Raw genomic sequence first — 16,243 nt, 5'->3', positions numbered from 1 at the left:
CCAATTGTGGAACTTTCTTGCTAAAATTTTTAAGAATACTATTTGGGTTAAACCAATTAGTTCTTATCAATTATAACGATTATCAATTAACAATCAATTCAGAACTGGCACGGACTTGGGGAATCCGACTGTCTAATTAAAACAAAGCATTGTGATGGCCCTAGCGGGTGTTGACACAATGTGATTTCTGCCCAGTGCTCTGAATGTCAAAGTGAAGAAATTCAAGTAAGCGCGGGTCAACGGCGGGAGTAACTATGAGTAAATTGTACCTCTCAGTTGATGGTAGCGGACTCCGTGAAGCAGGCCATTGGGGCCCGCAACACGGGTGGGTTAATCAACCCACGCGTTTACTAACAGGAAAGGAATATATAGACGGTATTCGTCTGCGGATAAATGCCCTACCCACGAAGTCTCGTACTACAAGGGGAAGGCACGAATTGGAACGACAGTGTCGTGCAGGATGTGACGCTCCCGAAACAACAAACCATATTATGCAAAAATGTTACCGATCGCATGGGAGGCGCATAGCTAGACACAACTGCGTAGTAAATCGAATCAAGCGGGGACTTGAGGAGAGAGGCTGCGTAGTCATTGTTGAACCAAGTCTGCAGTGCGAATCCGGTCTTAATAAACCAGACCTGGTGGCACTACGACAAAATCACATTGATGTGATCGACATACAAATTGTGACAGACGGACACTCTATGGATGATGCACACCAGCGCAAAATCAATAGATACGACAGACCGGACATACGAACTGAGTTGCGTCGCAGATTCGAAGCCGCAGGTGACATTGAATTCCATTCTGCCACCCTGAACTGGAGGGGGATCTGGAGTGGTCAATCCGCTAAAAGATTGATAGCGAAGGGTCTCCTCAGCAAATATGATAGTCATATCATTAGCGTCCAGGTTATGAGAGGCAGTCTCGGTTGTTTTAAACAGTTCATGTACCTGAGCGGGTTTTCCCGAGATTGGACTTAGCTAAAACGTTTGGTTCAAAACATTTGCTTGCTGTCTTGGCATAACATCAATAAAGGCATAAACATCGCAAATAATGGTAATATATAAATTGGCTATGAGGATGGTTTTAGTACGTAGGCGTTGCGGAACTTCGGTTCAGATAGAGCAATGAATCGTGCATGCTAGGAAACTGAAGTGTTGACAGACCTAGTATCTTTCGATAGATTTCCATACCTCCGCGATCAAAAAAAAAAAAAAAAAAAAAATAGCCAAATGCCTCGTCATCTAATTAGTTTTTTTTTTTTTTTTTTTCTTTAGCGTGCGTTTATTTATTTAAAATCTGTCCTAGTGGACAATAATTAAATGGTTTTGCGGGGGAACATTAGCTTAAGGGATACTATTGTACATGTATTTGTGGCGGGTTTTATATGTGTTGTCTATTGTTGTGGAAGATCGAGAGGGTGTCTCCTCATGAGACGTCTGCTTGTTTGGCTATTGTCTAACAGGTTGGTGGCGAGGTGGTTAGGGTGGTTTTCGAGCCTTTTCAGGTATCTCTCGCTGAGCCTGGAGATTTCATCAGCGACTTGTGGGATTCCAAGTTCCCTATGTATGGCGACATTCTCGTGGTAGGGATGCGCATTACAGGCAATTCTCAAGCACCTATTCTGGAACCGCTGTATACGCAGGCGATTCGTGTGGCTTGCCGTGCCCCATAGCTGTATCCCGTAGGTCCAGATGGGCTTGAGAATTGCCTTGTACACCAGGATTTTGTGGTTCTGCCTTAGCTTGGACCCTCTCCCAATAAGCCAATGCATCTGCCTCAGACGCGCATCGGCCTGTATGCGTTTGCTGACGATGTGGGGACGCCAAGTGAGCCTGCGGTCCAGGGTAAGTCCTAGGTACTTGGGTGCGGGTGCGTTGGGAATGATGACTCCGTTTAGCGTGACCGGTGGGCAGTCTCCTCTCCTTAGTGCAAATGTTGTTTGGGTAGATTTTTCCGCGTTCACTACGATGTTCCACCTGCTGAGCCAGGGATGTAGCGCGTCCATTTGCCTTTGGATTGTTTCGGAGGCTTCTCGTGGGTCGGATGAGGAGGCGAGGAAAGCCGTGTCATCTGCATAAGTCGCTATAGTTAGGTTCCTGGAGGGGATTATGGGAAGGTCTGCGGTGTAAAGGGTGTACAGTATTGGTCCGAGCACACTGCCTTGCGGAACTCCAGCTCTGATCAGTCTGGGTAGGCTTATTGCACTTCCGCATCTGACTTGGAATGCTCTTCCCTCAGTGTAGGATTTGAGGAGGGTAAAATGGGGGCTTGGGAGGTAGGATTTGAGTTTATGGAGGAGTCCAGGATGCCAAACTCTGTCGAATGCCTGCTTCACGTCGAGCATTACAGCGCAGCAGTATTTCTTTTGCTCGAATGCCTCGAGGATCCGTTCGACTAGCCGGTGGCATTGCTCTGGTGTTCCGTGGGAGCGCCTGAAGCCAAACTGGTGATCGGGGATCAAACCAGCCTCATCCAGTACTGGCAATACTCTGCGCAAAAATACTCTTTCGAGTATTTTGGAGAGGATTGCCAGCAAACTAATCGGACGATAGGAGGCGAGATTGGCTTCAGGCTTACCAGGCTTGAGGAGGACAATAACCTCTGCTCTTTTCCACTCTTCCGGGAAGTACCCTAGCCGGAAGCAGCTGTTGTAAATGCTGGCCAGCATTTGTGTGCAGCGGGATGGGAGCATTTTTAGGGCCGCCGCATCTATACGATCCAGGCCTGGAGATTTGTTGTTCTTCAGTAGAGCAATCTCCTGCGCAACTTCCTCAGGGTCGACTGGTTCCAACGGGGGACCGGGAGAGCTTGGGCTATTGAGAAACCGGGCTGTTTCAGCATGTTCTTCGGCAGTGCAGCAGTCGAACGGAGAGAAGGCGTTGTAAAGGTGTTCGGCGAAAGCTTCTGCTCTTTCAGCATCCGAAAGGCACCAGGATCCATCTGCTTTGCGCACTGCGGAAACCTTTTTGGCTGGTCGTTTAATGTGGCGGGTGACGTTCCACAGATTGTGGTCTGGGTCCCCGGGAGAGAGTTCCTCGAGGAATCTGAGGAAGGAGTCCTGGCGTAGGCTGGAGATCTTGTCCTTCAACTCCTTTGTGGCGTGATTGAGCGCTGTTTTGTCTCTTGGATTGCGCGTCAAGAACCAAACTCTCCTGAGACGCCTCTTCTCAGTCACGAGTGCCGCAATTTCCGGGGACCAGAGGTGGAGGTCCCTGCTAGGTGTTCTCGCAGTCTTTGGTGGCGGTGGGCTTGCGAATTCCGCAGCGTTTTGCATCTGCCTGGTGAGATTCCCGATAGCTTCATCAATGTTCCTGGGTGTGTTGAGGATGGGGTTCGGATTGACGGTGGAGAGCATCCAGGACGCGAACTTGGCGGCGTCGGTATATTTTCCAGTGAGCCTTCTGAGCGGGGTTTTCCTGAGGACTGGCGTGTTGATTAGCACGTTTATTGCACAGTGGTCTGACAGGAGATCAGCATTTGTTGTGCAGCTGATCTTCGCATGCCCTATGCCTTTCGACACAGCAAAGTCCAGTAGGTCTGGAGTCTTGAGGGGATTCGTTGGCCAGTGAGTGGGCTCGCCAGTGGAGTGGCAGTCCAGTCGGTGGCGTTGCAGGTACCCAAACAGAGTTTTCCCTTTGGGGTTGTTGGCGCGCGATCCCCACCAAGAATGTTTGGCGTTATAATCTCCAGCTGCTATGAAGCGGGGCCCAAAATGCTCGAAGAACTCACTGAGGTGAGATGCTGTTATGCGGTATCTGGGGGGAAAGTAGACCGCTCCAATGTCTAAATCTCCTTGCGGGCTGACAATCCTGATGACAGGACATTGTGCCCAGTCTTGCTGAAACGCGGGCAGCTCTAGGTATTGAATACCGCTCCTGATGAGGATGGCTGCTCCACCGCGTGCTCTGCCAGAAGGATGGTCTGCATGGATGAGGTCATATCCGCTGATATTAAAGTGGGATCTGGGGGAGAAGTGGGTTTCGGCTACGAGTAGGATATCGATCTGGTGGGTCTTCAGATGGTGCTCGACTATGGCCTTGCTGTTCTGCAGGCCGTTCGCATTCCAGACGACTAGGTGGAGCTTTAGTTGCATGACTTGCTGTTGAGAATGGTGGCCACCAGCTGTGTCATCTGGGTGAACATGCGCTCCATCATCCTTTCCATCATTCCTTCCATGCGAGCGAACATCGCTTCTATCTGACCGGAGTGTGGGGTTTCTGTTTGGGTTTGGACTGGGGTTGTGGGATTCTGCGGTGCTGCGTGCACTCCGTTGAGGGCGTCTCGGTAGCTCCTGCCAGAGGTGACGTTTGGTGATGCCACGGGCGGCGCCTTGTTAGCATTAGCGACGGGCCTTGTTTTCGGAGCAGCGAGTGCTTTGGCCCTTTTGTATGCAGGGCATCCCTTGAAAGACGCAGGATGGTCCGCCTGGCAGTGGAAGCAGCACGCTTTGTCGTCCTCCCTCTTCTCACATGCCCTCGATTCGTGAGGGCCTCCACACTTTACACATCGGTATTCCAGGAAGCAGTAACGCTGTGTATGACCGAATCCTTGGCACCTGAAGCATTGAGGCACGTCGTTGAACTTCTGCGGCGGTTCAATGGTTACTACCGACCTGCAGATCCGCTTGACTTGGTAGACGTCTTTGTTGTTGCTGGAAGGCTCCAGGTTGGCGAAGAATATTCCCAGCGGTTCTTTAGTTCTTCTGCCAATGGGATTGTGCAGATCTCTAACAGCGTGCCCTTGTCTGCGAAGGTCTTCAATGATTTCCTCACGATCGGTGGAGTGGTGGAGTCCTTTGATGACAACCTTGTATGCACGTTCATCTTTCGGCTGGAAAGTCCGATGCCTCTTGTTTTGGGCCACAAGTTGGAGACGCAGAGCTGTATAGGACTCTTTGTCCGGCATCATGACACGTACGTTGTTGCCATTCACGGTCTTGTAGGTAAAATTGTTCTTCGGGCCTACAAGAGTCGTGATCATCTTGACGAGTGCCGAGATGTTGGTCACATCGGGGATAAAAATCGGAGGTGGCTTGATGGTCTTCGGGGTGGGCTTTGGTTTCTCGGGGGTCTTGGGCTTGGAATCGTCTTTAGGTCCGGGTTCGTCATCAGAGCTCTCTTGGTCGTACTCGTCTTCTTCGGTCGAGAGTAAAGCGAAGGCGTTGTTGGCGAGCTTCTTGCGCAGAGCTGCGCTAGTGCTTGGCTTATCTTCCAGCTCCTCTCCCTGTGCTTTCTTTGCCGGTTTTCGCTTTATCTCGCCCGGCTCTGTATGCGAGGTGCTTCCCTCGCTGCTGGAGCTGCTCTTGCGTGTTCTCAGAGCCTTTTTGCGTGGTGTTGTTCCAAGCTTGTGGGTGCGCGGGGGGCCTGCCAGTCCATCTTCTCCAAAGTTGATAAGGAGTGAGGAGGGGGGGGGGGGGGAAGCTGGGCACCGTAAGCCGGTGAGCCAGGCAGCACGTGGCTGCTGCTTTGCAATTATACCGCTGCTTCGAGCACTGGGTTTTTTGCGCTGATAACACGCACACTCGGGTGTGCGATGGTGTTAGTGCGAACTACCGTTAGGTACGTTGGCTGGGCCAATCAAAACGCGCGACAAGATCACGCGACGCGAAGTGGCTGGGCACAAGTAACGGGACTTACAACTGTGAACAATTTGCTAACAATTTGCTAACAATTTGCTGTCGATCCGCAGGCACGTCTGCACTCGTCGAGTGTTCGATCGCGACTCATCTAATTAGTGACGCGCATGAATGGATTAACGAGATTCCTACTGTCCCTATCTACTATCTAGCGAAACCACAGCCAAGGGAACGGGCTTGGAATAATTAGCGGGGAAAGAAGACCCTTTTGAGCTTGACTCTAATCTGGCAGTGTAAGGAGACATAAGAGGTGTAGAATAAGTGGGAGATATTAGACCTCGGTTTGGTATCGTCAATGAAATACCACTACTCTTATTGTTTCCTTACTTACTTGATTAAATGGAACGTGTATCATTTCCTAGCCATTATACGGATATATTTATTATATCTTATGGTATTGGGTTTTGATGCAAGCTTCTTGATCAAAGTATCACGAGTTTGTTATATAATCGCAAACAAATTCTTTAATAAAACGATGCATTTATGTATTTTTGATTTGAAAATTTGGTATAACTCCAATTACTCAGGTATGATCCAATTCAAGGACATTGCCAGGTAGGGAGTTTGACTGGGGCGGTACATCTCTCAAATAATAACGGAGGTGTCCCAAGGCCAGCTCAGTGCGGACAGAAACCACACATAGAGCAAAAGGGCAAATGCTGACTTGATCTCGGTGTTCAGTACACACAGGGACAGCAAAAGCTCGGCCTATCGATCCTTTTGGTTTAAAGAGTTTTTAACAAGAGGTGTCAGAAAAGTTACCATAGGGATAACTGGCTTGTGGCGGCCAAGCGTTCATAGCGACGTCGCTTTTTGATCCTTCGATGTCGGCTCTTCCTATCATTGTGAAGCAAAATTCACCAAGCGTTGGATTGTTCACCCATGCAAGGGAACGTGAGCTGGGTTTAGACCGTCGTGAGACAGGTTAGTTTTACCCTACTAATGACAAAACGTTGTTGCGACAGCATTCCTGCGTAGTACGAGAGGAACCGCAGGTACGGACCAATGGCACAATACTTGTTCGAGCGAACAGTGGTATGACGCTACGTCCGTTGGATTATGCCTGAACGCCTCTAAGGTCGTATCCGTGCTGGACTGCAATGATAAATAAGGGGCAATTTGCATTGTATGGCTTCTAAACCATTTAAAGTTTATAATTTATTTTATAAACGACAATGGATGTGATGCCAATGTAATTTGTAACATAGTAAATTAGGAGGATCTTCGATCACCTGATGCCGCGCTAGTTACATATAAAAGCATTATTTAATACAATGACAAAGCCTAGAATCAATTGTAAACGACTTTTGTAACAGGCAAGGTGTTGTAAGTGGTTGAGCAGCTGCCATACTGCGATCCACTGAAGCTTATCCTTTGCTTGATGATTCGATAAATAAATGATTTTTTCCTGTAGCCAAACACCTCGTCATCAATTTAGTGACGCATATGATATTGTCCCTATCATATAATTAATATAAAGACTTTAATGGATTGTGTCAAGTTGCCAAACACCTCGTCATCAATTTAGTGACGCATATGATATTGTCCCTATCATATAATTAATATAAAGACTTTAATGAATTGTGTCAAGTTGCCAAACACCTCGTCATCAATTTAGTGACGCATATGATATTGTCCCTATCATATAATTTTTGATATAAAGACTTTAAAGAATTGTATCAAGTTGCCAAACACCTCGTCATCAATTTAGTGACGCATATGATATTGTCCCTATCATATAATTAATATACAGACTTTAATGAATTGTGTCAAGTTGCCAAACACCTCGTCATCAATTTAGTGACGCATATGATATTGTCCTTATCATATAATTTTTGATATAAAGACTTTAAAGAATTGAATCAAGTTGCCAAACACCTCGTCATCAATTTAGTGACGCATATGATATTGTCCCTATCATATAATTAATATAAAGACTTTAATGGATTGTGTCAAGTTGCCAAACACCTCGTCATCAATTTAGTGACGCATATGATATTGTCCCTATCATATAATTAATATAAAGACTTTAATGAATTGTGTCAAGTTGCCAAACACCTCGTCATCAATTTAGTGACGCATATGATATTGTCCTTATCATATAATTTTTGATATAAAGACTTTAAAGAATTGTATCAAGTTGCCAAACACCTCGTCATCAATTTAGTGACGCATATGATATTGTCCCTATCATATAATTAATATAAAGACTTTAATGGATTGTGTCAAGTTGCCAAACACCTCGTCATCAATTTAGTGACGCATATGATATTGTCCTTATCATATAATTTTTGATATAAAGACTTTAAAGAATTGTATCAAGTTGCCAAACACCTCGTCATCAATTTAGTGACGCATATGATATTGTCCCTATCATATAATTAATATACAGACTTTAATGAATTGTGTCAAGTTGCCAAACACCTCGTCATCAATTTAGTGACGCATATGATATTGTCCCTATCATATAATTTTTGATATATAGACTTTAAAGAATTGTATCAAGTTGCCAAACACCTCGTCATCAATTTAGTGACGCATATGATATTGTCCCTATCATATAATTAATATAAAGACTTTAATGGATTGTGTCAAGTTGCCAAACACCTCGTCATCAATTTAGTGACGCATATGATATTGTCCTTATTATATAATTTTTGATATAAAGACTTTAAAGAATTGTATCAAGTTGCCAAACACCTCGTCATCAATTTAGTGACGCATATGATATTGTCCCTATCATATAATTAATATACAGACTCTAATGAATTGTGTCAAGTTGCCAAACACCTCGTCATCAATTTAGTGACGCATATGATATTGTCCCTATCATATAATTTTTGATATAAAGACTTTAAAGAATTGTATCAAGTTGCCAAACACCTCGTCATCAATTTAGTGACGCATATGATATTGTCCCTTTCATATAATTAATATAAAGACTTTAATGGATTGTGTCAAGTTGCCAAACACCTCGTCATCAACTACTATATTATGGTTGCGCCGACCTCTCATATTGTATTCTCTTATGTGTTCATAGGATTTTGACAATTATACGAGTAAATTAAATAATATACATATGAAAATGATTAATTATTATATGTATAAGGGAAAAAATGATGAAATATTCCCATATTATCTTAGTATTATAGAGGAAAGACCGTTGCCGACCTCTGATATTGTTCAAACTTATGTATTTATATGATTTTGGCAATTATATGAGTAAATTAAAAAATATACATATGAAAATGGTTAATTATTATATGTATATGGGAAAAAATGCTAAGATATTCCCATATTCTCTTAGTATTATAGAGAAAAGCCATTTAAGTGAGAGGGTATAGTAGTGTAAACGACCGGAATTACGACAGAGGGTTCAAAAACTACTATAGGTAGGCAGTGGTTGCCGACCTCTCATATTGTTCAAAACTTATGTATTCATATGATTTTGGCAATTATATGATTAAATTAAATAATATACATATGAAAATGATTAATTATTATATGTATAAGGGAAAAAATGCTGAAATATTCCCACATTCTCTTAGTATTATAGAGAAAATCCATTATAGTGAGAGGGTATAGTAGTGTAAACGACCGGAATTACGACAGAGGGTTCAAAAACTACTATAGGTAGGCAGTGGTTGCCGACCTCTCATATTGTTCAAAACTTATGTATTCATATGAATTTGGCAATTATATGAGTAAATTAAATAATAAACATATAAAAATTAATATTTATTATATGTATAAAAAAAAAAATAATCATATTATATATGAATAATGGAAAAAAAATGAAATGTTCCTATAATCTCTTAATATATAAGAGAATAGACCGTATGTTGGGTGGCAAACGGAATTGAAAATACCCGCTTTGAGGACAGCGGGTTCAAAAACTACTATAGGTAGGCAGTGGTTGCCGACCTCCCGCATTATTCGAAATATTTATTTCGGATTATGTTTATATTGGTTACATAAAATAAAGTATATTATTATCCGTACAAATTTGTTTCTCAGTTCTATAGAACACGGGACTTGGCTCCGCGGATAATAGGAATATACGCTTTTTAGATAATATCGTTGAAACAAAAGTCAAGTTTCTATTATATATAGAATAACAAATCGTTTCCATATATTATCGTTAATTTTTGGAGGCAGGCAAATATTAATTTATTACCTGCCGTATAGTTGGATTATTATATCGTTACGGTATAATACAAATATGGATTCTTATGAAAGAAATATAAAATTATATATTAAATGTGGAAATATTATCATATGCGCTTGGTTTTATGTTATATATTACCAGAGAGATATATGAAAAGAGATAAATTTTAAATTTATCTTCAAAATGCAAATGATTTAACTTAATATTTATATTGGTTAAACAAAAATTGTACATGTGTGGATACAATAATTATGTATGTTGGAAATAAAATGATATTTTATAATGAAATATGTATATATAAAAAGATAAAATTATAGAAACATATATATTACAATAATTATATGAAATTCTTGTTATATTGGTAAAACAAGTATAAATTAAAAATGAAAATATGGATTACGAATGCTATATAAAAATGGCCGTAATCGAATAGATTTTTTACTTATATTTATATATTTAAAATTTTACCCAAAGGCGAAATATTGAATTTTATTCAATATAATAAAAATCATGGAATTATATAAAGTGAAAAATCTATATATCTATTATATTGCTTATTTCGATTCAAAAAATATGAATGGAATATGAAGGAAAAACATTATTCTGGTTGATCCTGCCAGTAGTTATATGCTTGTCTCAAAGATTAAGCCATGCATGTCTAAGTACACACGAATTAAAAGTGAAACCGCAAAAGGCTCATTATATCAGTTATGGTTCCTTAGATCGTTAACAGTTACTTGGATAACTGTGGTAATTCTAGAGCTAATACATGCAATTAAAACATGAACCTTATGGGACATGTGCTTTTATTAGGCTAAAACCAAGCGATCGCAAGATCGTTATATTGGTTGAACTCTAGATAACATGCAGATCGTATGGTCTTGTACCGACGACAGATCTTTCAAATGTCTGCCCTATCAACTTTTGATGGTAGTATCTAGGACTACCATGGTTGCAACGGGTAACGGGGAATCAGGGTTCGATTCCGGAGAGGGAGCCTGAGAAACGGCTACCACATCTAAGGAAGGCAGCAGGCGCGTAAATTACCCACTCCCAGCTCGGGGAGGTAGTGACGAAAAATAACAATACAGGACTCATATCCGAGGCCCTGTAATTGGAATGAGTACACTTTAAATCCTTTAACAAGGACCAATTGGAGGGCAAGTCTGGTGCCAGCAGCCGCGGTAATTCCAGCTCCAATAGCGTATATTAAAGTTGTTGCGGTTAAAACGTTCGTAGTTGAACTTGTGCTTCATACGGGTAGTACAACTTACAATTGTGGTTAGTACTATACCTTTATGTATGTAAGCGTATTACCGGTGGAGTTCTTATATGTGATTAAATACTTGTATTTTTTCATATGTTCCTCCTATTTAAAAACCTGCACTAGTGCTCTTAAACGAGTGTTATTGTGGGCCGGTACTATTACTTTGAACAAATTAGAGTGCTTAAAGCAGGCTTCAAATGCCTGAATATTCTGTGCATGGGATAATGAAATAAGACCTCTGTTCTGCTTTCATTGGTTTTCAGATCAAGAGGTAATGATTAATAGAAGCAGTTTGGGGGCATTAGTATTACGACGCGAGAGGTGAAATTCTTGGACCGTCGTAAGACTAACTTAAGCGAAAGCATTTGCCAAAGATGTTTTCATTAATCAAGAACGAAAGTTAGAGGTTCGAAGGCGATCAGATACCGCCCTAGTTCTAACCATAAACGATGCCAGCTAGCAATTGGGTGTAGCTACTTTTATGGCTCTCTCAGTCGCTTCCCGGGAAACCAAAGCTTTTGGGCTCCGGGGAAGTATGGTTGCAAAGCTGAAACTTAAAGGAATTGACGGAAGGGCACCACCAGGAGTGGAGCCTGCGGCTTAATTTGACTCAACACGGGAAAACTTACCAGGTCCGAACATAAGTGTGTAAGACAGATTGATAGCTCTTTCTCGAATCTATGGGTGGTGGTGCATGGCCGTTCTTAGTTCGTGGAGTGATTTGTCTGGTTAATTCCGATAACGAACGAGACTCAAATATATTAAATAGATATCTTCAGGATTATGGTGCTGAAGCTTATGTTAGCCTTCATTCATGGTGGCAGTAAAATGTTTATTGTGTTTGAATGTGTTTATGTAAGTGGAGCCGTACCTGTTGGTTTGTCCCATTATAAGGACACTAGCTTCTTAAATGGACAAATTGCGTCTAGCAATAATGAGATTGAGCAATAACAGGTCTGTGATGCCCTTAGATGTCCTGGGCTGCACGCGCGCTACAATGAAAGTATCAACGTGTATTTCCTAGACCGAGAGGTCCGGGTAAACCGCTGAACCACTTTCATGCTTGGGATTGTGAACTGAAACTGTTCACATGAACTTGGAATTCCCAGTAAGTGTGAGTCATTAACTCGCATTGATTACGTCCCTGCCCTTTGTACACACCGCCCGTCGCTACTACCGATTGAATTATTTAGTGAGGTCTCCGGACGTGATCACTGTGACGCCTTGCGTGTTACGGTTGTTTCGCAAAAGTTGACCGAACTTGATTATTTAGAGGAAGTAAAAGTCTAACAAGGTTTCCGTAGGTGAACCTGCGGAAGGATCATTATTGTATAATATCCTTATCGTTAATAAATATTTGTTATAATACAAATAAATACAATTTACCAAAATAAAAATATTACAAAATGATTCCACGGAATCAAAAGTTAAAGTCAAAATAAAATGAAGATGGCTTTTATTTTATATGTGGGGCTTGGCAACCTCATAAAAGACTTTAACATTATTAATGTTGCTGTGCGTATTTGTGGCAGTACTTACTACAACAACGGCGTTTCCTATAAAAACAAATTCTCGAAATGGAAATCGAAGAAACTAAACTAAATTCGAAAGTAGAAGTCGAATTAAAATAAAAATAATTTTGAATGTGTGGTAATCAAATAAGTGTGTGTGTATATGGACCATAATATACACGCGTTGCGAATATGTATTGTTCATCTATGTTATGAGCATACGTTGGCTAATGCAACACCTAAAATATACAATGTTTGTACTGTCATCCATCAGGTTAATGTTTTATATAAATTTTGCAGTATGTGTCACCCAAATAGCAAACCATAACCAGATTATTATGATACATAATGCTTATATGAAACTAAGACATTTCGCAACATTTATTTTAGGTATAAAAATAAATTTATTGAAGGAATTGATATATGCCAGTAAAATGGTGTATTTTTAATTTCTTTCAATAAAAACAATATTGACATTATATAAAATTGAATATAAAACTCTAAGCGGTGGATCACTCGGCTCATGGGTCGATGAAGAACGCAGCAAACTGTGCGTCATCGTGTGAACTGCAGGACACATGAACATCGACATTTTGAACGCATATCGCAGTCCATGCTGTTATGTACTTTAATTAATTTTATAGTGCTGCTTGGACTACATATGGTTGAGGGTTGTAAGACTATGCTAATTAAGTTGTTTATAAATTTTTTATAAGCATATGGTATATTATTGGATTAAATAATGATTTTATTCATAATATTAAAAAAGAAATGAAAACATTATCTCACATTTGAATGTGAAAAACGAAGAGAAATATTTTCTTTTTCAATCAAATAATACTGAGAATGTCTAGCATAAAAAATTGAAATATTTTTCATCTAGAATTGTCTCTTATTAATGATTCGGAAAAAGAAAAATCTTGGTTTTGTTATTATTCTTCGTTGGTTCGTTAAATGGATAAAAATGACTTTGCTTACAAGAACTATTGGAACTATTTATAACGAATTTAATTGATTGTTTTATCATTTATATATAAAGAATTTATGGCAAATATAGTTATATATACAACCTCAACTCATATGGGACACCCCCTGAATTTAAGCATATTAATTAGGGGAGGAAAAGAAACTAACAAGGATTTTCTTAGTAGCGGCGAGCGAAAAGAAAACAGTTCAGCACTAAGTCACTTTGTCTATATGGCAAATGTGAGATGCAGTGTATGGAGCGTCAATATTCTAGTATGGAGAAATTAATGATTTAAGTCCTTCTTAAAATGAGGCCATTTACCCATAGAGGGTGCCAGGCCCGTATAACGTTAATGATTGCTAGATGATGTTTCCAAAGAGTCGTGTTGCTTGATAGTGCAGCACTAAGTGGGTGGTAAACTCCATCTAAAACTAAATATAACCATGAGACCGATAGTAAACAAGTACCGTGAGGGAAAGTTGAAAAGAACTCTGAATAGAGAGTTAAACAGTACGTGAAACTGCTTAGAGGTTAAGCCCGATGAACCTGAATATCCGTTATGGAAATTCATCATTAAAATTGTAATATTTAAATAATATTATTAAGAATAATGTGCATTTTCCATATAAGGACATTGTAATCTATTAGCATATCCCAAATTTATCATAAAATATAACTTATAGTTTATTCCAATTAAATTGCTTGCATTTTAACACAGAATAAATGTTATTAATTTGATAAAGTGCTGATAGATTTATATTATTACAGAGCGTTAATTTTTCGGAATTATATAATGGCATAATTATCATTGATTTTTGTGTTTATTATATGCTCTTGTATGATTAACAATGCGAAAGATTCAGGATACCTTCGGGACCCGTCTTGAACACGGACCAAGGAGTCTAACATATGTGCAAGTTATTGGGATGTAAACCTAATAGCGTAATTAACTTGACTAATAATGGATTAGTTTTTTACTATTTATAGCTAATTAACACAATCCCGGGGCGTTCTATATAGTTATGTATAATGTATATTTATATTATTTATGCCTCTAACTGGAACGTACCTTGAGCATATATGCTGTGACCCGAAGATGGTGACTATACTTGATCAGGTTGAAGTCAGGGGAAACCCTGATGGAAGACCGAAACAGTTCTGACGTGCAAATCGATTGTCAGAATGAGTATAGGGGCGAAAGACCAATCGAACCATCTAGTAGCTGGTTCCTTCCGAAGTTTCCCTCAGATAGCTGGTGCATTTTAATATTATATAAAATAATCTTATCTGGTAAAGCGAATGATTAGAGGCCTAGGGTCGAAACGATCTTAACCTATTCTCAAACTTTAAATGGTAAGAACCTTAACTTTCTTGATATGAAGTTAAGGTTATGATATAATGTGCCCAGTGGGCCACTTTTGGTAAGCAGAACTGGCGCTGTGGATGAACCAAACGTATGTTACGGTGCCCAAATAACAACTCATGCAGATACCATGAAAGGCGTTGGTTGCTTAAAACAGCAGGACGGTGATCATGGAAGTCGAAAATCCGCTAAGGAGTGTGTAACAACTCACCTGCCGAAGCAACTAGCCCTTAAAATGATGGCGCTTAAGTTGTATACCTATACATTACCGCTAAAGTAGATGATTTATATTACTTGTGATATAAATGAAACTTTAGTGAGTAGAAGGTACAATGGTATGCGTAGAAGTGTTTGGCGTAAGCCTGCATGGAGCTGCCATTGTACAGATCTTGGTGGTAGTAGCAAATAATCGATGAGACCTTGGAGACTGAATGGAGAAGGGTTTCGTGTAACAGTGGTTGATCACGAGTTAGTCGGTCCTAAGTTCAAGGCGAAGCCGAAAATTTTCAAGTAAAACAAAATGCCTAACTATATAAACAAAGCGAATATAATACACTTGAATAATTTTGAACGAAAGGAATACGGTTCCAATTCCGTAACCTGTTGAGTATCCGTTTGTTATTAAATATGGGCCTCGTGCTCATCCTGGCAACAGAACGACCATAAAGAAGCCGTCGAGAGATATCGGAAGAGTTTTTCTTTCTGTTTTATAGGCCGTACTACCATGAAGTCTTTCGCAGAGAGATATGGTAGATGGGCTAGAAGAGCATGACATATACTGTTGTGTCGATATTTCTCCTCGGACCTTGAAAATTTATGGTGGGGACACGCAAACTTCTCAACAGGCCGTACCAATATCCGCAGCTGGTCTCCAAGGTGAAGAGTCTCTAGTCGATAGAATAATGTAGGTAAGGGAAGTCGGCAAATTAGATCCGTAACTTCGGGATAAGGATTGGCTCTGAAGATTGAGATAGTCGGGCTTGATTGGGAAACAATAACATGGTTTATGTGCTCGTTCTGGGTAAATAGAGTTTCTAGCATTTATGTTAGTTACTTGTTCCCCGGATAGTTTAGTTACGTAGCCAATTGTGGAACTTTCTTGCTAAAATTTTTAAGAATACTATTTGGGTTAAACCAATTAGTTCTTATCAATTATAACGATTATCAATTAACAATCAATTCAGAACTGGCACGGACTTGGGGAATCCGACTGTCTATTAAAACAAAGCATTGTGATGGCCCTAGCGGGTGTTGACACAATGTGATTTCTGCCCAGTGCTCTGAATGTCAAAGTGAAGAAATTCAAGTAAGCGCGGGTCAACGGCG

The 16,243-nt window shown here is 40.6% G+C and overlaps 2 non-coding genes across 2 annotated transcripts; both read left to right on the top strand.

The window, feature by feature from the left end:
- The first annotated feature begins 10,409 nt into the window (after window positions 1–10,409).
- LOC116803102 lies at window positions 10,410–12,403 on the top strand. Its single transcript, XR_004363384.1, has one exon. It is a non-coding gene; the product is annotated as a small subunit ribosomal RNA (ribosomal RNA).
- A 680-nt stretch (window positions 12,404–13,083) lies between these two features.
- Window positions 13,084–13,262, top strand: LOC116803101. Its single transcript, XR_004363383.1, has one exon. It is a non-coding gene; the product is annotated as a 5.8S ribosomal RNA (ribosomal RNA).
- The last annotated feature ends 2,981 nt before the right edge of the window (window positions 13,263–16,243 follow it).

Source organism: Drosophila sechellia, unplaced genomic scaffold (genome assembly GCF_004382195.2).
Source record: "Drosophila sechellia strain sech25 unplaced genomic scaffold, ASM438219v1 U_288, whole genome shotgun sequence".
NCBI classification, from domain to species: domain Eukaryota; kingdom Metazoa; phylum Arthropoda; class Insecta; order Diptera; family Drosophilidae; genus Drosophila; species Drosophila sechellia.
Note: the sequence above shows the minus strand (reverse complement) of the source record. Positions and strands in the feature narration are given on the sequence as shown.